Genomic DNA, 27,071 nt, shown 5'->3' on the forward strand with positions numbered 1-27,071 from the left:
CCTGTATCACAAAAAATGGTCTGGTCATGAAGGGGGGTAAATCTTCCAGAGGTCAAGTGGTTAGGACTCATTCGCACCAGTTCCCATGCTAAAAAGATTTGTTTGAGCATATGGGCTGGTATCCAGTATGTAGTGGTTGAAAGGGCCTTGTATTGTTACAATGCAAAGCACTATGTCCTTTTTTCCTTTTTTTTCCCCCCATTATTGAATTGTTGCAAATTACACTTCATTCAATCGTCCTATGCACAAAAATATAGCATGCCTGCTTTTTTACAGAACACACTGCAACCCACCTCAAGAAATCATTGCAATGTGAACAGGTCACATAATAAACAATTGTTTTCTATATGACCAAGCAGTGAGCCTGCTTTGCTCTGTGCTTAATAACATATGTCACCACACATGGTGTAAAAAAAGCCCCAAATGAGCTAAAAACTTTACAGGTGCAATAAAATAACAGGTGTTAAAAGACTTACAGTTGCCCTTCCCAGGCCCAGCCCTTAAAACCCTCCCCATTGGCTGTCCTTGGCCCTCAGGAGGACTGGAGGATCCCGCAGGGGCGTGGCGTTGGCAGTGCTCCGGATTCCGGCAGGTATGCTCTTCTCTCTCCCTTCCTCTCTCTTCTTACCTAGGCTACTTTCTTTTTCTCCCTCGCCCTACCTTTCCCTCTGGCTTCCTCTTTCCGGTATCCCGGTTTCTGGACTTCTCTCTTGTTTTCTTTCCCTACATGCTGCCTCATCCACTTAGAGTGGGCGTTTATGGTTAATGTTTTGGAGGGTCTGCCGGCATTAGACACGAAGCGTCTTTCTTACCTTTGGCCCCTCCGCCCGCGGGGTGGGCCCTAGGTCGACACAGCCCCTCTGTGTGGTACCTCCCAGTCGCCTACTGTACCCCCACGGTTAGTTGGGGGGGGTCTGAGTTGCCTGGGGGGGCACCGGCTGGGGTCGTCGCACTGGGGGGCGGTTTGATGGAGGCTGATGCCCCCCTCCCCCGGCGGCGGCTCCCGCTTGGGGCTCCCTCAGGCTTGCTATTGCACCCTCTGGGACCCACAGACAGCTGTTGCTGACCACGACGCGCGACACTCGGCAGACCGCCCTCTGATCTGTCCCGCTGAACGTTGATTTGCACTATGGTGTGCTGACGCACGCTACTGTTTTTTTCAATATGTTCTGTACCGTATTGCACTTTTATGCCCCCTGGGGAGCGGCAATGTTCTGCTGCCTCCCCTACTTTGCAGTTTTGTTGTTGATGTCTCATTTTTGTCTGTTCCCTTGTACACTAAATAAAGATTCATTAAAAAAAAAAAAAAAGACTTACAGTTGGTTTCCTTTAAAAAAGCAGTAACATCCCTGGGATGCACAGCAGCACAATCTGTGACCCACTGTGTGAGCAGCCTGAATACCATGGGATTGCTGTGTGATCAGATGACACCTTGTAAACAGTAGTCATGAATGGAATCTATTCATGACATCACTATTTTCTACTGGGTGTGATCATGTGATTCACCGCAAATAAAAAAAATGGAAAAAAATGCATGATTCATATGATGTTTCTGTACTGCACTGGTGACAGTATGTAAAAAAATATGAAAAAATAACCCTTTTTTATTTAATTTCTTAAATAGGAGTTCTGGGCAAAAATATATTTTTAAGCTAAAAATACCCCTCTAATGCTAGCATATCCCCAATTACTCTAACACTAACCCGACATTACAGAACATTACAGTTATGGAATAAAGATAACTTCTTACCTTTAACCACTTTACCTCCGCTCACATGGAGGCTACTGCGGCACTTTGCCACGATCCCGTCCAGCGCTCGCAGCGGGAGTCGGGCCAGGGGAGGATTGCCGCTGCTCTTACCCGATCGTCGGGGATCGAGTCTGGAGATCCGCCCGCTGTGTGTAAACACAGCGGGCGGATCTCCTAAGTGACAGGGAGTGACAGATCGGAGTGTTTAGCATAGCTGGACATCCGATCTGTCCCTGTCTCACAAAGTCACCTCCCCCCCCACACGTCAGTAAGCACCAGGCATACATTAACCCCTCCCTCTCCAATAAAATTAACCCCTTCACTGCCAGTGTCATTTTTACAGTAACAGTGCATATATATAGCACTGATTACTGCAGTAATGTCACTAGTACCCCCAAAAGTGTCAAAAATGTCAGTCAAGGGTCCGATCTGTCCGCCGCAATGTCGCAGTCCCGCAAAAAAAATCGCAGATCGCATATCGCCGCCATTACACGTTAAAAAAAAACCACCAAAAATGACAGAAATCTTTCCCGTAGTTAGTAAACGCAATAACTTTTGCGCAAACCAATCAAAATACGCTTATCGTGATTTTTCTTACCAAACATAGGTAGCAGAAAACAAATTGGCCAAAAATTTTAAAAAAATTTGATTTTTACATTTTTTTGGGGGGGAATTTCATATAAAAAAATGTGAAAAATATTGTTATTTTTTCAAAATAAACGCTCTTTTTTTGTTTATAGCGCAAAAAGTAAAAATCGCACAGGTGATCAAATACCACCAAAAGAAAGCTCTGTTTGTGGGAAAAAAAGGACGTAAATTTCGTTTGGTTACGGCATCGCACGACCGCGCAATTGTCAGTTAAAGTCGCACAGCGCCGAATCGCAAAAAGTGGCCTGGACGGAAGACAGCAAAATCCTCCGGTGGTAAAGTGGTTAAAATTGATTGCAGAGTGCAGCCATCTCCGGTGTGGGCATCTGAAGCCGTGGTGTCCCCTGCTGTGTCACTCTTCCGGGTTCCTGGCTACCCAGAATGCTGATCACAATCTCACGTGTGCGCTGTAGATTGCGATTGGCAGTCAGAGTAGCAGCCGGCCATTCCCATTGCATCCTGGGATTGATGAGGCTCATCTCCCAGGACGCAATGCAAAGGAGGAAGTGACGTCGGGGGCCGCGGCTGCACAAGGAGGAAGAAGAAGGAAGGTATGTTTATTTTCATTAAAAGCAAGGTAAGTGAAACAAAAAAATATTAATTATCCAATTCTTTTTCAGGTTTTTTTACTCTAACTCATGAGACAAAGTTCATTTTTAGGGTGGAACTCCGCTTTAATTTTCCCCAAAAATTTTGACAAAAAACCTAAACTTTAAAAAACTTGCCATGCCTCTTACTAAATACCTGGGACTGTCTACTTTCCAAAAAGGAGTAATTTAGGGGTATTTGTACTGTCTTGACATTTTAGGGTCTCAAGAAATGAGATGGGGAGTCAGTACATCAGGACTGATCAATTTTCAAATATAAACTGTATATACCATGGTTTGTAGACTCTATATCTTTCTCACAGACTACATTTTGGCCTAAATTTATAAAGAAAGATTAATTTGTTTGCAAAATATTATAAAAGAAACATGATAAAAAAATTGTTTTTTTTTTTTTCAAAATTTTTGGTATTTTTTCATTTAAAAAATATATAAATTGCATTTCGGTACAATGTTGCATGACAGAGCTTTTGCCAGTTACAGTAGCACAGTGCTGAATAGCAAAAAATGCACTGGTCATGAAGGGGGGTAAACCCTTCCGGAGGTCAAGTGGTTAAAGTGCACAAAATGTCATATATCTACTGTATTTGCATCAGTCCCACAACACACTTATATTCACAAATGTGGAAAACAAAACAACTCCCTACGTGTTTCAAGTGAGTATTTTTTTTTAAGCCTAAAAGAAGTATACTCCTTGCATTGTTTCATCAGCTTAGTAAATGGCAAACTATGGAAATAACCTATTTGAAAAAATAGTCTTTTAATGAAACTTTCAAGTCTTCAAAATATATTTGCCCCTGGAGCCAACTTTTTTCATTTAATATTGTGTCAGTTAATTAGTGCTTCAAATTTGCAAATTCTTTATTGGTTTATATCAATGTAATACCCACAGCTCATCTCATTGCTTGAGCTGAATGAAATATGATCGTGTTTATTCTATTAAAACGAAGCCTTGAAATTGTTACCCAAGTGCCACAGGAATTCTTGCCATTTTCTAATCAAATTCTTCATCAGATTTTTTTTTATGTTAAAAGTCACATTGTTTTGGGTTTTTCTGCCTTGGCATATAAATTAAATTTAATGTGCCCCAGTGGAGACAACATCTGTAGGGATATTTTATGTACAATATCTATTGCAATGAAGGAAGTGAACATAGTAACAGGAGTGAAGCTTGCTTGTGTTTCATTTAAATGTTCGTAATGCAGAATGGAGCCAATTTATGCTGCTGATGTTAAGGAAATTAAAGTTAGGTACAGCAAATAAACACTTCTTTGCCGTGAATGTTATTCTGAATGATGGTTACCGTACTGTCTTTAATAATAAACCTTGTCTGGAAAATCTTACTAAATGGGATCTAAGTACAATAGCTTTAGGGATTTAGGGCTACATTTGTATGCTAAGCAGATGAACCATGATTTGGGAATCAGTAAGTCTAGAAACATTGCCAGGTGCATACCCTTTGACTATCCCATTTTATTGTTCCTCATCTGTGCTTCTGAGGAATAAACAACAAGGAATGGGGAGGAAACGGATTAAAAGAAGAAAAAAAAACTTAGTTTAATCACTTATGTTAACTTTTGCAGATGCTTTCACTAGTTTAAGGGGTAAGTAATACCTTGGGGGCCTAAAGCTGGTGATTTATCATGATTTCTAAAAATATGTCACCAGAATTGATTAGATCAATAACTTTGTAGCTCCACATGCAAATCTTATAGGCAGTGCATACTTGGCAATTCTGTTATAGGGAGCTATGCACAATATGGTTGGCTTTTTACTTATAACAGCAGGGTACCATACTAAGTCAGAAAGCATTGTCTACCTCAATGTTCTTACTTTTTTTTTTTTTTACAAAAGAATTTTATTGCAAACAAAACAAATTTGACAAATTACTTCAACTATGAGATGGTTACTTCAAATATAGCATTAGGGAGAACTCCAAACACAGGAACACAAAAAGAATGTTACATAATTTCCTAATGCAGTATGTCGTACTGACTGAAGTCCTAAGTCCTTGATGAAGAAAGCTTGATACTCCAGACTGTGATGGATAGTGAATTAAAACCTAGACACCAAAACCAAATAATGGAGGACCCAAGGCAGTTCAAGTGGTAGAAAGTGGATATTTATGTAAATAAGTATACAATATACTAGCAAAAAGATATGATCATTGTAAACATCCTCACCGAAATTACGCCTGGTGGCCTGGTAGGCTATAAGAACTATTATACATAAAAGAAGGAGAGCTGAAGGGAAAGCTAGAAAATAGAAGGAGGAAGGAAAGAAAAAGAGCCAAGAGGAGAGTAGAAAGAGGGGAGTTCCAACGAGGTATGCAAGGGAGGATCACTCAAATTGAGTAGAGCTTATTATTGAATCTGGAAGATTGGACATATGCTATCCATGGTTGCCAGACCCTGAAAAATTTTTCATGGGTATCCGAAGCAAAGGCCGTCAGTTTCTCATTTATCATAGTTTCATTCATACAGTTTTTACCTGCTTCAAAGCAAAGCACTGGGGTTTTCTAAGCCTTCGCAATGGTCAGCTTAGTTGCAGTAAAAATATGCAAAGCTAATTGGTGCTCTGGGTAAAGCAGTTCTAAAATGAGTTTACAAAGAATGGCCTCGTAAGGGTCCCTCTTGAGGTTGGTGTGGAATATGTTACGGAGAAGAGTATAAACCCTGACCCATAATCTGCATACCTTAGGACATGCCCACTAAATATGAGCCATAGTTCCTTCCTGAGGGCATCCCTGGAAGCAAAGAGGGGAATAAGATGGGATAAAATGGGCCAGTCTAGCTGGTGTATAGTATATAACACTTTGTAGGCGTTCTTCAAGATTAGGACATTCTTGCAGGTTTTTGAGAGGGTTATTGTCATGATCTGCCAGTCCTTTGGGTCTAACCATCTTCCCAAATCTTTCTACCATTGTAAATGATAGGGCCGAACCGGGGATTGATGAGTAAAGTAATGTTATTAATCCCGGGGAATGGGGTCGGGCTCTGCAAATGCTTGAAAAAGGGCTTAACATGTATGGAATGGTTCAACATTTTATGAGTTGTTGGAGGAAGTGTCTAAGTTGTAGGTTACTGTAATGTTCTCACAAAGGCATATCATAGTAAAATCTAGGGGTTATTATTTTCGTGGGGGTGAACAATGAGTGAAGGTCAACAAATCCATTATCAGTCCTCCAGGAGAATTGCTTAGGATTTTCACAACTGAGGGAATAATGGACAATGGGTAAGGCGAAGTTAAGGCAAATGGGGGGAAATTAGGCTTGCAGAAAATTTGACGGAATCCCACAAGCAAAGAGAGTTAAACATGGTCCTAGTTTGGTCAGGCAATGTATAGGGGGAGCCAGGGCAGGGATGAAATAGGGATAGGGTGAGAATCTACCAGGTCAATAGTGGCCCACAATGTCAGTTTCATGAAGGTGAGATAATGGGGCATTATTGTAAGATTCTGGTACCTTCGGTACCCTTCCAGCCCAATTCTTCCGCATATAGCTACCTGTCCCTTTAAATCTCATGACGTCATCACTAGGCGCCGCTCTGAGCGGCTATTTCAATCGCCGGTTTTCACTCACAAGGTGTTCGTACAAACCGCTTGTTACACAGCCTTGTCTGACGCTGCCGAAGCCTCCAGCTATTTACTGTATCTCGCTACGGATCCTGTATCTCGCTAACGATCCTTCTCCTCATTACCGGACCCCTCATCTCTCTAAAACCAACTAGTGATAAGTACCCCGCAGGGGATTCCTTCCTATCAACTGGCACTATCTACTCTTGTATACTAAAGACTGTTGCTATCTATGCATTACTATTTCTATCATCTGCACTGTTACATAGATTGCTAGCTCTTGAGTCTACTACCATCTATATCCTTGCACTGAGTTAGCAATTCCTGTACACTTCATCTGCTGTCCCCTACCACCTGTTAATTGTACATGATTGCTAACCTATCTGCATACTATCTATCACCATCTGCTAACACTCCTGAACATTACTATTGAGTGCCTATCATTGCTATCACTACTCACGCCTGTCCCTTCAGCACATCACCTCTATACTATCGTATACAACCTATCACTCCAGGAACATCTTAACTGAGTGCCTGTATATTTGCATGCTGAGGCAGGCTGGGCCACAATGATGAGTCTGGAGAGTTGGATATGGTGATTCAACACATCTCTGCACGACTACTGAGTGGAAATTCTGCAGCTGCATATCCATTTCACTAAACAAACGCCGGAGCGTTACAATTATTCGCCACCGTATAATAGGCTTGTAAGTAAGGGACCAAGAAGCCACCGTTAATCCTACAAGCATACAGTATATACCTGTTTATTAATTAGAGGGCGTATGGAACCCAGATGAATTTCAAAAGTTTGCGCTGATGAATACGCAAGATGTGCGAAGAGATCGGGACTGGCAATACTCGTAAGAAATATAGTAATTTTGGGAGATAATGCATAAGAATTGCAGTGATTCTGCCAAACCAAGATAACCATAAATGAGACCAAGAGGAAAGCATGTCAGTTAATAATATAAAAAGAGGTGGGAATTTGGTCTGATATAGTCCTTTATACTTGGGCGTGAGACAAATTCCTAAATAGGGCAAGGAAGAAAGCCATTGAAATGGAAAGACTGTTTTCAAAGAGGCCAGTTTGGAAGGTGAGAAGTTAACTGACATTGCTTTAGACTTGGTAGGGTTAACGTGCAGACCCAAAAGGGACGCAAACATGTCTAAAAGGTATAGTAGATTGGTCAGAGAAACTCCAGGTGATGTCAGGGTCATCAACATATTGTCGGCAAATAAAGAGATATTATGGGCAGAACCCTCAACTTCAATGTCTCTTATATCTGCATGGGAGTGAACCACCTCTGCCAAAGGTTCCAAGGCTAGAAAAAATAGGAGCATTGAGAGTGGGCAGCCCTGATGAGTACCCCTCCTAATGGGAAAGAGAGAAGATTCAAACCCATAATATTTAATTTTACCCCGGGTGGAATTAAACAACACTGCCAACCAAATTAAAAAGGCGGTACCAAAGCCATAATGGCGGAGCACAGACATAAGATAAGGCCATGACAGAGTGTCAAATGCCTTGTTCACATCCAGTGATAAAAGCATTGTTTCCAGAGAGCAGTTGTAGGCAAGGTGTTGTAACTGTATAATACATCTGCCTGCCACTGTGGTACAAATCCAATTTGGTCTTTGTTGATTAAGCGAGCGAGAAATGAGTACAGATGATTATCCAGGATCTTAGTGAGAATTTTCATATCAATATTGATAGGATAAATGGGCCTAAAAGTGGCCCAGAAAGAGTGATCCCAGTCAGGTTTTGGTAACAAAACTATGTTAGCAGTCAGAAGATCGGGCGAGAAATTCTGACCATTTTTAACTGAATTGTACATAGCGGTCAGGGAGGAGCTAATACGTCCGCCAGCTTTCTATAATAAAGCGGCGCGAAGCCGTCCGGACCTGGCCTTTTGCATGTGTGCGCTATTCTTTTTTAATATGCATGTTGCTTGGTTCATAGCTGCGCTAGCTTTAGAAATACATGTTCAGGGTTTGCTTCCCCAACTTTTTGCTTGTTTATTATGCATTCGGTATGACCAGACTTCTGGGGTTGAGCACCCCACCCCACCCCCCCACACGCACCTGTACTCTATCAGTGTCCACTATCAAGTAGATATAGGAGGAGCCCCTTTTAGTGCATTAGCACATCTCTCCCAGCAAGAAGTGTTGTCTCCAAGGGTTAGAGAGGCTGGATTCATCCTTTTTTATGGATAGTGTAGGACCCACTGATAATGGAGTACTTTGACGTAGTGGTGGGCTTGAGCACGATATGGCCATATGGTGGGACCAAATCCCCATTTTTATTTATGGATTGTCTTCGAATTTGATAGTCCTTTCTTTTGCATGTGTGCACTATTCTTTTTTAATATGCATGTTGCTTGGTTCATAGCTGCACCAGCTTTAGAAATACATGTTCAGGGTTTGCTCCCCCAACTTTTTGCTTGTTTAGGAAGCTATCTATGTCCTGACCGTTCTCAAGATTGTGAGCAGAGCATAAAGTGGCGAGTCTATAGTGAAATTCATCCAATATCCGGACAGGATTGCTAGTAAGTACATTATGACGGGTTTGTAAAGTGATGGGAGTGGGCTTGGGAGTAAAATTGCGTAACCTATTGGCCAGCATCGCATTTGGTTTGTTTGCTTTGGCGTACCAATTCCAGCGAGACCAGCGCAAAGCACGTTCGCCTTATCAGTAAGGCATAGGTCCAGTTCTGTATGAGCCTGGTCCAAGAGTTTACGGTTAGCAGGAGTAGGAGATTGTTTAAAAGTGGTAGAGAGGGATTCTAATGTCTGTTGTAACTGTTGGCGTTCTCTTTTGCGTTTTGTTGCCAGCTGGAGGATGTGTCCCCTAAGTACTGCTTTATATGCCTCCCAGAGAGTCACAGCAGAATTAAGGCTAAAGTATTCCTTTGACGCTTTTAAAAGGTCTATCTGAATTTCTTTAAGGGATAAAAGTGAATAAATCATGATCCAGGAGGAGTATTGGGGCTTACACAGTGGAGACCAGCAGACTACCAGAATAGGATCATGGTCTGACGATGGGACAGCAAGAATAGATGCTGAGCATACTAAGGGAAGATGTTTTTGCAACATAAACATATGATCAATTCTAAAATGAGAGTGATGGGGTGAGAATAATATGTGTAATCCTTAACCGATGTGTGCAACTCCCTCCAAAGGTCTACCAGATCATGTCAATGCAGGGAGTAGGAAAATTTCTTTCCATCGGGTGATGTGGCAACACGTTCCGAGGGATATTTGTCTAGGGCAGGGTTTAATGTCACATTTGAGTCTCCGGCCAGAAGCATGAGCAGAAACATGAGTCAGGAAAGGTCCTGGATTGGAATTAGGGGCATAATAGGTCATTATAATGACCTCGGTATCCTGAATAATAAGATATCTACCATTTGGGTCTGCTATCTGCTTAGTACAATTGAAAGGGACTGATTTGTGAAAGGCTATGAGGACTCCCCTCTGCTTAGTCGGGCCACTAGCTAAGAACACCTTCACTCTCTTTTGGGGCGAGTTCATACCTTGGACGTGTAGAGACAACCAGTTTAGCATCATGGTGGGAAAGAAGATAAAAGCTTGGTAGTGCCTCTGGATGCAGACCCCGTGGACTCAAAGGGGGGAAAAAATGGGTAAAGTTGTAAAGGAGGAAGAAGCGGATGAAAAAGAGGAGCCGAGAGAAAAAGTGCAGGAAGACCGAGAAAAATTTGGAGCATGAAAAACTGGTAAAGCAAAAATGCATCTGTAAGTGGGACAAAAGGTCCATGAGAGTGTCAGCGGTTGGCCAGGACCATAGTCCTGGGCATGTTCCGACTCATTGGGGGAGCAGTGGTCCAAGAAGAAAATTGAGCACTAAGTATAATATATTATAAAAGGCACAAACATAACAAAAGAGGAAGTATTAAGCTCCCATAGCAAGATTGGGTTGTACCCATCCTGGGTCACTCACCCAAAACCAGGGGAGCCCAGGGTGGGGAACCAATTCTTCGTCGGGTCAGCTCATGATAACAGCCTGACAACTCGAAAGGGTGATAATAGTGGTATTGGGAATAGTGAAACACTGAAAAGTACAAAACAATTTGGCTCATGCTTTGTCCATCTTGGCCAAAGGTAACCTTATCATGGTTCCAAGTCTATATACAACAACAATCACCAACAACAAACACCATTAGGCACCATAAGTGGTCTTTAAATAACCGCCAAGCTTCAAGTACCACTTAATTATTGCTAAAAGGTTAGATACAGCAGCAATGAAAATGCTGTACTCTGGGAAATCTTTTCAGCTGATCCTTTGTTCAGAGCTTGTTATTTTGTGTTCCAATCACCATGAGTGATTTATCAATTTGATGTTGATACCTTTAAATAATTCCTGGACCCCAAAAAAATGCGATTACCCACCGTATGATACACAACTGAGCAAATTACACTTTCTACTGTTCTATTGAAGTCCCATCTGTGTAACAGTACAAAGGTCCATCTTGAATTCTCTTCACTGTTCCGTGATCAAGAGCTGTAGTTACAAATTTTACCCAAATCACTACGACAATTTTTCATTTTAAGATTAGTGACCTTTTAAGCATAAGAATATAAAATTTTCTTAAGAAATGCTATAGATTGTTTCTAATTGCCATTAGTTCTTTTCTTAAAGTTACCAAAAGTAAAGTTGAGTTTGCAGAAGCAGAACCCTTTCCTAATTGGAACTTTGAGTGCAAAAGTTATTAGTATAAATACCACCAGCAGATTTTAGACAGTTTTGCTAGAAAGTGCAACTAATCACAAGATATAAAACTATAACATTTCTTCACATCCTCCTTGCAGCTTGGTAATTAATTAGTAGGAAGCATCCTGACGTGGAAGTAATTAGCTATGGTAGGAAAGAGCTGGTATCCAGTGGCACAAGTAGGTTTGAGTTCAGATAAATAAATCTTAGAAAACAAAGAACAATTTAACCATTCAGAAACATGACATTTGAGAGTTTCTGTAATGAAAGACAGGAAAGTCAATGGACCATAGCTGTAACAAGGCGTGGATAACAGAAAATGCTGCCCAGAAATAGTAACAGACTTAATAGAGTGGTAGGATTGGGGCTTAATATATATCTGATAAACATCCCATTATTGTGTATAATAACATTAGACCAAAAAAAAATACAAATAACTTTAAAATCGGCGATGACATGCACATTAAAAATATAATATACTAATAAAAATCAATATGAAGGATATTGATTTTTATTAGTATATAAATTGGGCAATATAAAGATCAACCTATTTAATGTTAAAGGCAGGATATTATTGTAGGAATTCTAACAATAACATTCTAAATACATTATTGTGGGTATTTTAGGTTGGCTTCACATTACAATAATTACATTTGATGACCTTGGTCTTAAAGATCTGAAGTCAATAAAATAATAAATAGTCAAAAAAAAAATCTCAAAACAACAAAGCTTGGAAACTGTTACTCAGAACAACAGAGGGTTAAAGCTGATCTATTAAATCCTTTTTTTTTTTTTTTACAAATACATTTTTTTTTTTATTATTAAACATATAAACAAGACAAATAGTTACAACTGAGATACATTACTCTGCACAAAAGTTATCCGTACATGCAAGCGCAAAACACAAAAAAAACAAAAAAAAAAAAACATAATTGGGAGAAGAGGGGAGGGGAATATCAACAAAGCAAGACTATATATAGATATATATATATATATATATATATATATATATATATATATAAATATATAAAAAAAAAAAGGGAAGGGGGAATTAAATCATATCCTACTTCTATCATTGTAGAGCAGGTGACATTGGCACACCTACAGCATCAATCAATGCTGACCAAACTTTATCGAATTTCCTAGGGCAGTTCCTACTGCCATAGGTAAAACGATAGAATGGAAGTGTCTTAGTAACGGCGGCTATCCAGGTTGTCCGGGTGGGAAACTCAGGTAGCTTCCACCGCAGAAGGATTTCTCTCCTGGCATAAAACAGGGCATAAGTGATGCACATTTTAGCATATTTATCCCCACCCACTTCTGTAAGATTGCTCAATAAAGTTACCTTTGGGTCCAGAGGAATCGTAATATCAAAGATTTCCCCTATAGTGTCCGTCACCGCTTTCCAGAAGGATGCCAGCTCGGGACACGACCAGACAACATGTAAAAAGGTACCAATATCACGCCCACATCTAGTACAAGAAGGATCATTCATAGGGTATATCCTAGCAAGACATTGAGGTGTGTAATATGCTCTGTGTAAGAATTTAAGTTGTATAAATCTATCCCTGGCCGCTATCATTGAGGGAATATAACTATTAACCGAGTCCTCCCAGTCTATTAAATCCTTTTTATTAAGACATACAGTATGTATGTCATGCCTTGGGTGAACTGTGATTCCTCTCAAAACATTTGGATATATGACAAAATGAGACAGAATGCAGATACATGCATGGATTGCCAACATTCACTCCAGGTTAGTTTTACAGAAGTAGTTGTAGATAGCAAATGTAAATATATATAAATTATGATAAAGTGCGAAAATACTAATTTGCAGAACATTGAGTTTGTGTGGTAAGGCATAAGTGGAATTGAGTGTGGTGGGTTTACCATAGGAAGGAGTGATAAATCTTGGATGAAATTAATGATTTGTCCTCTTAAATCATGAAAGACATAAATCAACAAACATGAGCATGCAGTCAATTTTTGTTTAGTATGGATTTAGTTTCGTTATATTCGTTATGTTGTTTAGCATCCATTTTGTATATTTGTTGGTCTGGGTGGATTCAAAAAATTTAGCAGTTTTTCCAGGAGACCGCTATACATTTGATATATTATGGATATTATGGAGTTGGACGGATTCGAATTGAAAGGATTCAATATTTTCGGACATTAGTTCAACCCACCAAGAGAAATGGCATAAGCTGTTTGGACAATATTGATTGGCGTCATGTGCATCCAAATTAACACATGGAATGAAATTCGGATACCTTTGTTATCCGAATCCGAATTAGCTAAGGGAATCCGAAAATAGAATTAATTTCCCCATGGGCCCAAACTACTATCCCATCATGTGATGCCATCCAAATTAAATGAATGCATTTATTAATTTCATTATAACTTTTTTTTTTTTGATTCAATAATATTCGTTACTATGTCTATTCAGAGATTCTTATACATCTAAATCTTTGAAAATTAAATTTTTGTCTGAAAAAGGAGTCATAACAAAATTAAACGCATATGTCTTTAAATCAATCAGGGTCAGTGGCTATAACATTTACTAGTTTATAAATATATATTGTGAGAATAAGCTTCAAATGGTAGCGCATTAAAGTCAAAGCCACTGACTTCAATCTTCTTTTTTAGGGCTTTTCTTGCCTACTTATAATAAAAGAAAGTTTAATAAATCACATATTTTTCCCTCACAGGGAATTTTCAGCATTTCCCAGCCACAAAACACATAAATATTAGCCTCCAGGCTCACACATACAGCACAGCTGCTCTGGCCTCACACTTTAGGCCATTTTTATCTGTATGCTCCGGCCAGTCTTTACAACTCCATGCATGTCCTAAGATGCACTTGCTCCCACCTATTTCCTTGATAGAACCCCTCTGACTCCTGGTCAGAGATCTCCTCTGTCCACCAGGGTGGAACCCTGAACATTAGTTATGACTACTCAACTCTCGACACCCACGTGCATGTCCAAGTACCAGGATTAGAGTTCCTCTCTTCCGAGTCCCTACGAAGTCTCCAGACTCCAGATCCCAAACCAGGTTTTACCAATCACTGACAAAATCTAAAAAAAAGGTTTTCTCTGAAGGAGACATGCACCCTGTAGTCCTTCAACTTGCCTGGAAGAGAAAATGATCAGTAGCATTTCGCTTTAAAAAATGTGCCAAAACCTGAAGTCTACTTGCGGTGTCTATGAATGGGGGGAGGGATCCCCCCTAGCGCATGGCCTGATTCCAGTGGCATCCTGAGCAGAGTTTTAGGACAATTTTTAATCTTTGTCTTTTACTTTTAAAGGTAGAGCACACTTTGATATACTTAGGACCATCTCATTTTGGCTGTGGATATTGTGTATTATGGATATACTGTATGTGGTATATTGTATTTGGGGTTCGTTCTTTATCATTTCTTTTATAGTACCCTTGTACCATTCCATATATCAGAGGTAGTGTTGAGCGAACACGGACTGTATTATTCGTGTTCGTACCGAATAATTGGATTTTTTGTACCCGAACACGGACACGGACACTTTACTGTATGTTCGGGTAAAAATCCGTGTTCGGTCGTTTTATTTCCGGGTTTTGCATGCTTTGGCGCTCTTTTCATGGCGGGCTTTCAACAGCCAATCAACAATCGTTTAACTGGTGTGCCTTAAGCCATCCCAGCCATGCCTGCAAATGTCTTAGTAGCTGTGATTGGCCGTCTGAAGCATGTGACCAAGTCTTTATAAGTTCGAGGCAGCCGCAGCGGCGTCATTATGCTGCTTATATCAGGGACAGAGCACACATCAACGTGCTGGCTGCTGATTAGGGAAAGATAGGCAGGAAAAAACCATTTGTGTCCGGATAGAATTGAGGGACAGGTCGGAGTGTTTAGGCAGGGCGAGTTGTAGGCATTTTAGGGATAGAGTCTGCTGAATTATAGGGTCAGTGTCTTCTACAAACTACAATCGATATTGCTGTGTGGGGAGTGGGGTGAATCTGCACTCAATCCTGATGTACGATCTCTTCTCAATCCTGTTAGGGACAGAGTCTGCTGAATTTTAGGGAAACTGTGTTCTACAAACTACAATCGATATTGCTGTGTGGTGTGGGATTGGAGATAGGCAGGTGTCAGTGATCCACATCCATTTTTCTGTGTGTGAGCTGCAGTGAACACAATCTTTTTGGGCTGCAGTGAACACAATCTTTTTGGGCTGCAGTGAACACAATCTTTTTGGGCTGCAGTGAACACAATCTTTTTGGGCTGCAGTGAACACAATCTTTTTGGGCTGCAGTGAACACAATCTTTTTGGGGTGCAGTGAACAAAATCTTTTTGGGGTGCAGTGAACACAATCCTTTTTGGTGTGCAGTGAACACAATCTTTGTGGGGTGCAGTGAACAAAATCCTTTGTGGGGTGCAGTGAACACAATCTTTTTGGGGTGCAGTGAACAAAATCCTTTTTGGGGTGCAGTGAACAACATCCTTTTTGGGGTGCAGTGAACACAATCTTTTTGGGGTGCAGTGAACAAAATCCTTTGTGGGGTGCAGTGAACACAATCTTTTTGGGGTGCAGTGAACACAATCTTTTTGGGGTGGAGTGAACAACATCCTTTTTGGGGTGCAGTGAACAAAATCCTTTTTGGGGTGCAGTGAACAAAATCATTTTTGGGGTGCAGTGAACAAAATCTTTGTGGGGTGCAGTGAACACAATCTTTTTGGGGTGGAGTGAACAACATCCTTTTTGGGGTGCAGTGAACAACATCCTTTTTGGGGTGCAGTGAACACAATCTTTTTGGGGTGCAGTGAACACAATCTTTGTGGGGTACAGTGAACAGAATCTTTGTGGGGTGCAGTGAACACAATCTTTGGGGGGTACAGTGAACACAATCTTTTTGGGGTGCAGTGAACACAATCTTTGTGGGGTGCAGTGAACACAATCTTTTTGGGGTGGAGTGAACAAAATCATTTTTGGGGTGCAGTGAACAACATCCTTTTTGGGGTGCAGTGATCAAAATCCTTTTTGGGGTGCAGTGAACACAATCTTTTTGGGGTGCAGTGAACAAAATCCTTTGTGGGGTGCAGTGAACAGAATCTTTGTGGGGTGCAGTGAACACAATCTTTGGGGGGGTACAGTGAACACAATCTTTTTGGGGTGCAGTGAACACAATCTTTGTGGGGTACAGTGAACAGAATCTTTGTGGGGTGCAGTGAACACAATCTTTGGGGGGTACAGTGAACACAATCTTTTTGGGGTGCAGTGAACACAATCTTTGGGGGGTACAGTGAACACAATCTTTTTGGGGTGCAGTGAACACAATCTTTGTGGGGTGCAGTGAACACAATCTTTGGGGGGGTACAGTGAACACAATCTTTTTGGGGTGCAGTGAACAACATCCTTTTAGGGTGCAGTGAACACAATCTTTGTGGGGTGCAGTGAACAACATCCTTTTAGGGTGCAGTGAACACAATCTTTGTGGGGTACAGTGAACAGAATCTTTGTGGGGTGCAGTGAACACAATCTTTGGGGGTACAGTGAACACAATCTTTGTGAGGTGCAGTGAACACAATCTTTGTGGGGTGCAGTGAACACAATCATTGTGGGGTGCAGTGAACTCAATCTTTGTGGGGTACAGTGAACACAATCTCATACTTCTGAAGATTTGAGGGTGCTGCCTGTTCCATACTCCCCCTACTCCTCATCTAGCCTTTTAGGGGTACAAACAATAGTAATTGGGGCCTAGTGTGGTTGTGTACGTGTGATATACATACACTTTTTTTGGATCATATTTTCTATTCCGCTATTTAATCAAAAACCTTTGGGGATCAGTTAAATTGGGGGATAGTCTGTGTTGGTACGTGTGAGAGAGATCCACCTTTCCAAGTTGTTGGGGTTCATCTCATACTTCTGAAGGTTTGAGGGTGCTGCCTGTTCCATACTCCCCCTACTCCTAGCCTTTTAGGGGTACAAACAATAGTAATTGGGGCCTAGTGTGGTTGTGTACGTGTGATATACATACACTTTTTTTGGATCATATTTTCTATTCCGCTATTTAATCAAAAACCTTTGGGGATCAGTTAAATTGGGGGATAGTCTGTGTTGGTACGTGTGAGAGAGATCCACCTTTCCAAGTTGTTGGGGTTCATCTCATACTTCTGAAGGTTTGAGGGTGCTGCCTGTTCCATACTCCCCCTACTCCTAGCCTTTTAGGGGTACAAACAATAGTAATTGGGGCCTAGTGTGGTTGTGTACGTGTGATATACATACACTTTTTTTGGATCATATTTTCTATTCCGCTATTTAATCAAAAACCTTTGGGGATCAGTTAAATTGGGGGATAGTCTGTGTTGGTACGTGTGAGAGAGATCCACCTTTCCAAGTTGTTGGGGTTCATCTCATACTTCTGAAGGTTTGAGGGTGCTGCCTGTTCCATACCCCCCCTACTCCTCATCTAGCCTTTTAGGGGTACAAACAATAGTAATTGGGGCCTAGTGTGGTTGTGTACGTGTGATATACATACACTTTTTTTGGATCATATTTTCTATTCCGCTATTTAATCAAAAACCTTTGGGGATCAGTTAAATTGGGGGATAGTCTGTGTTGGTACGTGTGAGAGAGATCCACCTTTCCAAGTTGTTGGGGTTCATCTCATACTTCTGAAGGTTTGAGGGTGCTGCCTGTTCCATACCCCCCCTACTCCTCATCTAGCCTTTTAGGGGTACAAACAATAGTAATTGGGGCCTAGTGTGGTTGTGTACGTGTGATATACATACACTTTTTTTGGATCATATTTTCTATTCCGCTATTTAATCAAAAACCTTTGGGGATCAGTTAAATTGGGGGATAGTCTGTGTTGGTACGTGTGAGAGAGATCCACCTTTCCAAGTTGTTGGGGTTCATCTCATACTTCTGAAGGTTTGAGGGTGCTGCCTGTTCCATACTCCCCCTACTCCTAGCCTTTTAGGGGTACAAACAATAGTAATTGGGGCCTAGTGTGGTTGTGTACGTGTGATATACATACACTTTTTTTGGATCATATTTTCTATTCCGCTATTTAATCAAAAACCTTTGGGGATCAGTTAAATTGGGGGATAGTCTGTGTTGGTACGTGTGAGAGAGATCCACCTTTCCAAGTTGTTGGGGTTCATCTCATACTTCTGAAGGTTTGAGGGTGCTGCCTGTTCCATACCCCCCCTACTCCTCATCTAGCCTTTTAGGGGTACAAACAATAGTAATTGGGGCCTAGTGTGGTTGTGTACGTGTGATATACATACACTTTTTTTGGATCATATTTTCTATTCCGCTATTTAATCAAAAACCTTTGGGGATCAGTTAAATTGGGGGATAGTCTGTGTTGGTACGTGTGAGAGAGATCCACCTTTCCAAGTTGTTGGGGTTCATCTCATACTTCTGAAGGTTTGAGGGTGCTGCCTGTTCCATACCCCCCCTACTCCTCATCTAGCCTTTTAGGGGTACAAACAATAGTAATTGGGGCCTAGTGTGGTTGTGTACGTGTGATATACATACACTTTTTTTGGATCATATTTTCTATTCCGCTATTTAATCAAAAACCTTTGGGGATCAGTTAAATTGGGGGATAGTCTGTGTTGGTACGTGTGAGAGAGATCCACCTTTCCAAGTTGTTGGGGTTCATCTCATACTTCTGAAGGTTTGAGGGTGCTGCCTGTTCCATACTCCCCCTACTCCTAGCCTTTTAGGGGTACAAACAATAGTAATTGGGGCCTAGTGTGGTTGTGTACGTGTGATATACATACACTTTTTTTGGATCATATTTTCTATTCCGCTATTTAATCAAAAACCTTTGGGGATCAGTTAAATTGGGGGATAGTCTGTGTTGGTACGTGTGAGAGAGATCCACCTTTCCAAGTTTTTGGGGTTCATCTCATACTTCTGAAGATTTGAGGGTGCTGCCTGTTCCATACCCCCCCTACTCCTCATCTAGCCTTTTAGGGGTACAAACAATAGTAATTGGGGCCTAGTGTGGTTGTGTACGTGTGATATACATACACTTTTTTTGGATCATATTTTCTATTCCGCTATTTAATCAAAAACCTTTGGGGATCAGTTAAATTGGGGGATAGTCTGTGTTGGTACGTGTGAGAGAGATCCACCTTTCCAAGTTGTTGGGGTTCATCTCATACTTCTGAAGGTTTGAGGGTGCTGCCTGTTCCATACCCCCCCTACTCCTCATCTAGCCTTTTAGGGGTACAAACAATAGTAATTGGGGCCTAGTGTGGTTGTGTACGTGTGATATACATACACTTTTTTTGGATCATATTTTCTATTCCGCTATTTAATCAAAAACCTTTGGGGATCAGTTAAATTGGGGGATAGTCTGTGTTGGTACGTGTGAGAGAGATCCACCTTTCCAAGTTTTTGGGGTTCATCTCATACTTCTGAAGATTTGAGGGTGCTGCCTGTTCCATACCCCCCCTACTCCTCATCTAGCCTTTTAGGGGTACAAACAATAGTAATTGGGGCCTAGTGTGGTTGTGTACGTGTGATATACATACACTTTTTTTGGATCATATTTTCTATTCCGCTATTTAATCAAAAACCTTTGGGGATCAGTTAAATTGGGGGATAGTCTGTGTTGGTACGTGTGAGAGAGATCCACCTTTCCAAGTTTTTGGGGTTCATCTCATACTTCTGAAGATTTGAGGGTGCTGCCTGTTCCATACCCCCCCTACTCCTCATCTAGCCTTTTAGGGGTACAAACAATAGTAATTGGGGCCTAGTGTGGTTGTGTACGTGTGATATACATACACTTTTTTTGGATCATATTTTCTATTCCGCTATTTAATCAAAAACCTTTGGGGATCAGTTAAATTGGGGGATAGTCTGTGTTGGTACGTGTGAGAGAGATCCACCTTTCCAAGTTGTTGGGGTTCATCTCATACTTCTGAAGGTTTGAGGGTGCTGCCTGTTCCATACCCCCCCTACTCCTCATCTAGCCTTTTAGGGGTACAAACAATAGTAATTGGGGCCTAGTGTGGTTGTGTACGTGTGATATACATACACTTTTTTTGGATCATATTTTCTATTCCGCTATTTAATCAAAAACCTTTGGGGATCAGTTAAATTGGGGGATAGTCTGTGTTGGTACGTGTGAGAGAGATCCACCTTTCCAAGTTTTTGGGTTCATCTCATACTTCTGAAGATTTGAGGGTGCTGCCTGTTCCATACCCCCCCTACTCCTCATCTAGCCTTTTAGGGGTACAAACAATAGTAATTGGGGCCTAGTGTGGTTGTGTACGTGTGATATACATACACTTTTTTTGGATCATATTTTCTATTCCGCTATTTAATCAAAAACCTTTGGGGATCAGTTAAATTGGGGGATAGTCTGTGTTGGTACGTGTGAGAGAGATCCACCTTTCCAAGTTTTTGGGGTTCATCTCATACTTCTGAAGATTTGAGGGTGCTGCCTGTTCCATACCCCCCCTACTCCTCATCTAGCCTTTTAGGGGTACAAACAATAGTAATTGGGGCCTAGTGTGGTTGTGTACGTGTGATATACATACACTTTTTTTGGATCATATTTTCTATTCCGCTATTTAATCAAAAACCTTTGGGGATCAGTTAAATTGGGGGATAGTCTGTGTTGGTACGTGTGAGAGAGATCCACCTTTCCAAGTTTTTGGGGTTCATCTCATACTTCTGAAGATTTGAGGGTGCTGCCTGTTCCATACCCCCCCTACTCCTCATCTAGCCTTTTAGGGGTACAAACAATAGTAATTGGGGCCTAGTGTGGTTGTGTACGTGTGATATACATACACTTTTTTTGGATCATATTTTCTATTCCGCTATTCAATAAAAACCTTTCTAGGGCAAGATCTTAAATTACAGAAATATGAGGAGACCGTCAAATAAGGGCCGTGGCCTGGGTCGTGGTGCTGCTGGTAGAGCTCCTGTTGCAAGGAGAGGACGTGGTCGATCTGTGCCAGCTACACGCACAAGTGAAACACCTTCCTCAAGTGTGAGTAGGCGACAGAACCTGCATCAGTATTTGGTAGGGCATCAAACGCCCCTAGAAGTGATGAGGCCAGAACAAGTTGAGGCGATAGTAGCTTGGTTTGCTGCTGACAGTGCCTCCAGTTCCTTCACATTGTCTCCCACCCAGTCTACTGCAGAAAGGTCAGAGTTGGCACCTGCAGCCAATGTCCAACCGTCTTTCACCTCACCCCCTTGCAAATCAGGCCAGCAGTCTGAGCCCCAAGCCATACAGCAGTCTCTTATTCTTTTTGAGGACTCTGTCAGCAGGGTTTCCCAGGGCCATCCACCTAGCCCTGCCCCAGAAGTGGAAGAGATTGAGTGCAGCGATGCCCAACCACTTATTTCTCAAGATGAGTACATGCAAGGATCATCGCAGCACGTCTCCGATGATGACGAAACGCAGGTGCCAACTGCTGCGGCGTTCAGCATTGTGGAGACCGACAAGGAGGGCAGGGGTGAAGACTGGGTGGAAGATGATGTGGAGGACGATGAGGTCCTCGACCCCACATGGAATGAACGTCATGCAGGTGACCTGAGTAGTTTGGAGGAAGAGGCGGTGGTCGCACAGAGCCACCAGCACAGCAGAAGAGGGAGCAGGGTGCAGAAGCGGAGCGGCCGTGCCCTAGACACTACGCCCGCTACTGCCCAACGCAACAAGGGAACGAGCGCACCAAAGTCAGCTCAAAGGAGTTCTCTAGCGTGGAAGTTCTTTAGAAAATGTGCTGATGACAGGACACGAGTGGTTTGCACCCTGTGCAATCAGAGCTTGAAGCGAGGCATAAACCTTCTCAACCTGAGCACAACCTGCATGATCAGGCATCTAAGTGCAAAGCACGAGCTGCAGTGGAGTACACACCTTCAAAACCAAGAAACGTCTCTGGCTCATCCTGCTTCCTCTTCTGCTGCAGTCTCGGCCGCTCCAGCCACATCTGTAGTGATACCGGCACCTGCCACCCCGCAAACAGACGATCTGTCAGCAACACCACCACCTGGGTCACCAACAACCATCTCCACAATGTCCCGTGGAAGCGTTCAGCTTTCCATCTCCCAAACACTTGAGAGGAAGAGGAAGTACCCCCCTACCCACCCGCGATCCCTGGCCCTGAATGCCAGCATTTCAAAATTATTGGCCTTTGAAATGCTGTCATTCCGTCTGGTGGAGACGCACAGTTTTAAAAACCTTATGTCGGTGGCTGTCCCACAGTACGTCGTGCCCAGCCGCCACTACTTTTCCAGGCAAGCCATCCCTTCCCTGCACAACCAAGTGGGGGAAAATATCAGGTGTGCACTGCGCAACGCCATCTGTGCCAAGGTCCACCTAACTACGGATACGTGGACCAGTAAGCACGGTCAGGGGCGTTATATCTCCCTAACGGCACACTGGGTAAATGCAGTGGCGGATGGGCCTGAGGCGGATAGCAATTTGGCGCATGTCCTTCCACCACCGAGGATTGCAGGGCGCTTCAGTTTGCCTCCTGTTCCTAACTCCTCCTACTCCGCTTCCTCATCCTCTACCGCCTCCTCATCCGGACAGCGTAACACCTTCACCACCAACTTCAGCACGGCCAGGGGTAAACGACAGCAGGCAGTTTTACAACTTGCCTGTTTGGGGGACAAACCACACACCGCGCAGGAGTTGTGGAGGAGCATGGAACAGCAGACAAATGAGTGGTTGCTGCCAGCGAGCCTCAAGCCCGGCCTGGTGGTGTGCGATAACGGGCGAAATCTCATAGCAGCTCTGGGCCTAGCCGGTTTGACGCACATCCCTTGCCTGGCGCATGTGCTGAATTTGGTGGTGCAGAGGTTCCTTAAAAACTACCCCGATATGTCAGAGCTGCTGCAGAAAGTGCGGGCCGTTTGTGCGCACTTTCGGCGTTCTCACCCTGCTGCTGCTCGCCTGGCAGCGCTGCAGCGTAACTTCGGCCTTCCCGCTCACCGCCTCATATGTGACGTGCCCACAAGGTGGAACTCCACCTTGCACATGCTGGAAAGACTGTCAGCAGCAGGCCATAGTGGAGTTTCAGCTGCAGCACGCACGCGTGAGTCGCTCTGCGGAACAGCACCACTTCACCACCAATAACTGGGCCTCCATGCGAGACCTGTGTGCCTTGTTGCGCTGTTTTGAGTACTCCACCAACATGGCCAGTGGCAATGACGCCGTTCTCAGCTTAACTATCCCACTTCTATGCCTCCTTGAAAAAACAATTCGGGCGATGATGGAAGAGGATGTGGCACAGGATGAGGAGGAGGAGGAGGATGAAGAGGTAACATTTCCAAGGCTTTCAGGGCAGTCATTCGCAAGGGGCTCCGAGGGTGGGTTCCTGCACACGCAAACGCCAGGGACGCAATTGTCCAGCAGGGGCACAGTTCTGGAGGATGAGGAGGATGAGGAGGAGGAGGAGCTGGAGGAGGAGATGGAACCATGTTCACAGCAGGGTGGCACCCAGGCCAGCTCATGGCCATCACTGGTGCGTGGCTGGGGGGATACAGAGGACACGGACGATACACCTCCCACAGAGGACAGCCTTTCGTTGCCTCTGGGCAGCCTGGCACACATGAGCGATTACATGCTGCAGTGTCTCCACAACGACCGCCGAGTTGCCCACATTCTAACTTGTGCTGATTACTGGGTGGCCACGCTGCTGGATCCCCGTTACAAGGACAACGTACCGTCCTTAATTCACTCACTGGAGCGCGATCGCAAGATGCGCGAGTACAAGCGCACGCTGGTAGACGCCATGCTGCTGGCATTCCCATCTGACAGCGGGGCCACAGTGGAAGCACAAGGCAGAGGAGGAGGAGGTCGCCAACGCAACCAGGGCACCGCCAGCACCTCAGAAGGCAGGGTTAGCATGGCCGAAATGTGGAAAAGCTTTGTCAGCACGCCACAACAAACAGCAGCACCAGCAGCTCAGATGGAACGTCTTAGCAGGAGGCAGCATTTTACCAACATGATGGAGCAGTATGTGTGCACACGCCTACATGTAGTGAATGACGGGTCTGCCCCCTTCAACTTCTGGGTCTCCAAATTGGGCACATGGCCTGAGCTTGCCCTTTACGCCTTGGAGGTGCTGGCGTGCCCTGCAGCCAGTGTATTATCTGAACGGGTATTTAGCACGGCTGGGGGCGTTATAACAGACAAGCGCAGCCGCCTGTCCAGAGACAATGTGGACAAGCTCACGTTCATTAAAATGAACCAGGCATGGATCCCACGGGACTTTTCCGTACCTTATGCAGAATAGCAATGGATACCGACCTTACCCACCCATTGTTCCATTTTTGCTCTTTCTCACTCTTTTGGGGTGTACCCTCATTTAAAATTTTTGAAAAGAAGCAGTGTTGGCTACCTCGTCCTCCTCCTCAGGGCCAGATTAATGTAGGGGCTATTGGAGCTGCAGCTCCAGGCCCCTACCTTTTATATAGGCCCCGGGTTGGCCATATTCACTGTTACCGCTCTTCTGTCACTTGTAAACACAGAAGTCTGGCTTCTATGCTCGCTTCCCCAGGCAGCACCCTCAGAACCTCCCCACACAGCGTGAAGGCCGGACAAGGAGGGACAGTTGGCGATGCATGGATGTGTTTATGGGCTTCAGAGACAGCATCCCTTGTTGAATTAGGCATGCATGGCTGCACCCTTCCTCCTCTGGGTGCATGGCAAGGCACGGCCCTTAAGGCCCTTCAAAATCCTCAGCACCAAGCCCATGATGCTGTTAATCCGGCCCTGGTCCTCCTCCACCGCCGCTTCCACCTACACCGCCCATAGGTGTGCGCAGCCTATTGCATTAAGGTGTGCACCCCAAAGTTGAAATACACATGCATGTGTTTGCCAGCAGGGAGAGTAATGTATCGGGGCCATGTACCTGTAGGCAAGGAGAAATAGAGCAGAGCAGGTCCCAGGGAGATCTTTCCCATCTCCTCACTGGCAATGCTATGTGCCCTAGGTGATTAGGGTGTGCCCAGGCACACCCAGCACACCCTGTGCGCACGCCTATGTCACCGCCACATCCACCACCACCTCAACCTCCCTCCTACTCCATATGGGCCTCATCCTTCAGAGATGAAGAAGAACATTGTTTTATTTTTCTGTTTTTTTTTGTTGTTTTAAGTTATTTCCCTATCCACATTTGTTTGCAGAGCACTTGCCATGCTCTTAATTACGTTTTGCTGCCATTTGCAGCACTCTAGCCCTTTCCTTTGGTGTTTTAGAGCCATTTTAGTGCCTTAAAGTTCGGGTCCCCATTGACTTCAATGGGGTTCGGTGTCCGGGAAAAGTTCGGTAAAAGTCCGGGACACGGACCCGGACTTTTTTTTAAAGTTCGGCCGAACCCGTCGAACACGGACATCTAGGTGTCCGCTCAACCCTAATCAGAGGCATTATTTTGAGGGAGCTTTTCAATTGTATTCAAGTTAGCATGCTGTAATTTATACAGCACACAGATGTATCTCTCATAAAATGAGAGATATATACAGTATAATCATTCATATAGTAGTAGGGCTCTATAGCTTAAAATGTTAAACAGCAAAATAAAACAAAACAGAAAATAAACCCTTGACACGTGAATGAACTTTAGTCGCACAGACTTAAAGGGTTTGTAAAGTCACTATGTGACTTTACATGTACACCCTCCAGTTTAGGCTGTCATGAACTATAGTGTGTGTGGCTTTTTAAATGAAAAAGCTAAATACATTTTCTAACACTGCAGCTGTGCGGCCACATGCGGTCACATGTGCGGTCACATGGTCCCCTTCCACTCGTCTTCCCTGATCTATGGAGCAAAGTGGGAGAAGCGGGAGGAGGAAAATGTGGCATAATTTTCTTCATGGGCTTTCATTTTTGCAGATGGAATCTAACACATCCTGAACCTTTGTCAAGTGTGAGTCCCAATCCTCACTATGGGTGACCACGTCATCCAGGTATGCAGCAGCATAGACTCGATGGGGCCACAGGGTCTTATCTACATCACCTGTTGAATTGTGGCTGGAGTATTTTGCAACCCAAAAGGCATCCTTCGATACTGGAAAGACCCCCCTGGAGTCACAAATGACATGTTTTCCTTGGCCGATTCTGAGAGAGAAATTTGCCAATACCATTTGGTCAGGTTCAATGTCATCATATGCCGGGCTGTCCATAGGCGATCAATCAGTTTGTTCATGCGTGGCATGGGACAGGTGTCAAACTTTGTGATCTTATTCAAGTGACGAAAGTGATTACAAACCGCCAACTTCCATCTGGTTTGGGCACTAACACAAGAGGGCTGGACCAATCACTATTTGACTATAGTTATTCTATATTCTTTTATTCTTCTATATAATATTATATACCCAAAGTTATACAAAACTTTTATTAATCCTACAGAATTGGAGCCCATATAGACCATAACTTGGATACTTTCTTTCTTTTGAGGATCAAACATGTGCTCCTGGTTTCTCCACGGATCCCTGTTACTACATTTCCCAGGATAGACATCCCAGGCAGCCCTCAGTTTTCTGCTTCACATGTTCTAGACTTCATTTAGACATGATTGTTGACTTTGACACACAAAGTCATACACCTACCTCCTGGAGAGTGTTCTTGATCTGGCCAACTGTTGTGAAGGGTGTTTTCTTCACCAGGGAAAGAGTTCTTCGGTCATCCACCACAGTTGTTTTCCGTGGTCTTCCGGGTCTTTTGGTGTTGCTGAGCTCACCGGTGCATTATTTATTTTTAAGGATGTTCCAAACAGTTGATTTGGCTACATCTAATGTTTTTGCTATCTCT

Source organism: Pelophylax lessonae (genome assembly GCF_965119305.1).
Source record: "Pelophylax lessonae genome assembly, chromosome: 8".
NCBI classification, from domain to species: Eukaryota; Metazoa; Chordata; class Amphibia; order Anura; family Ranidae; genus Pelophylax; species Pelophylax lessonae.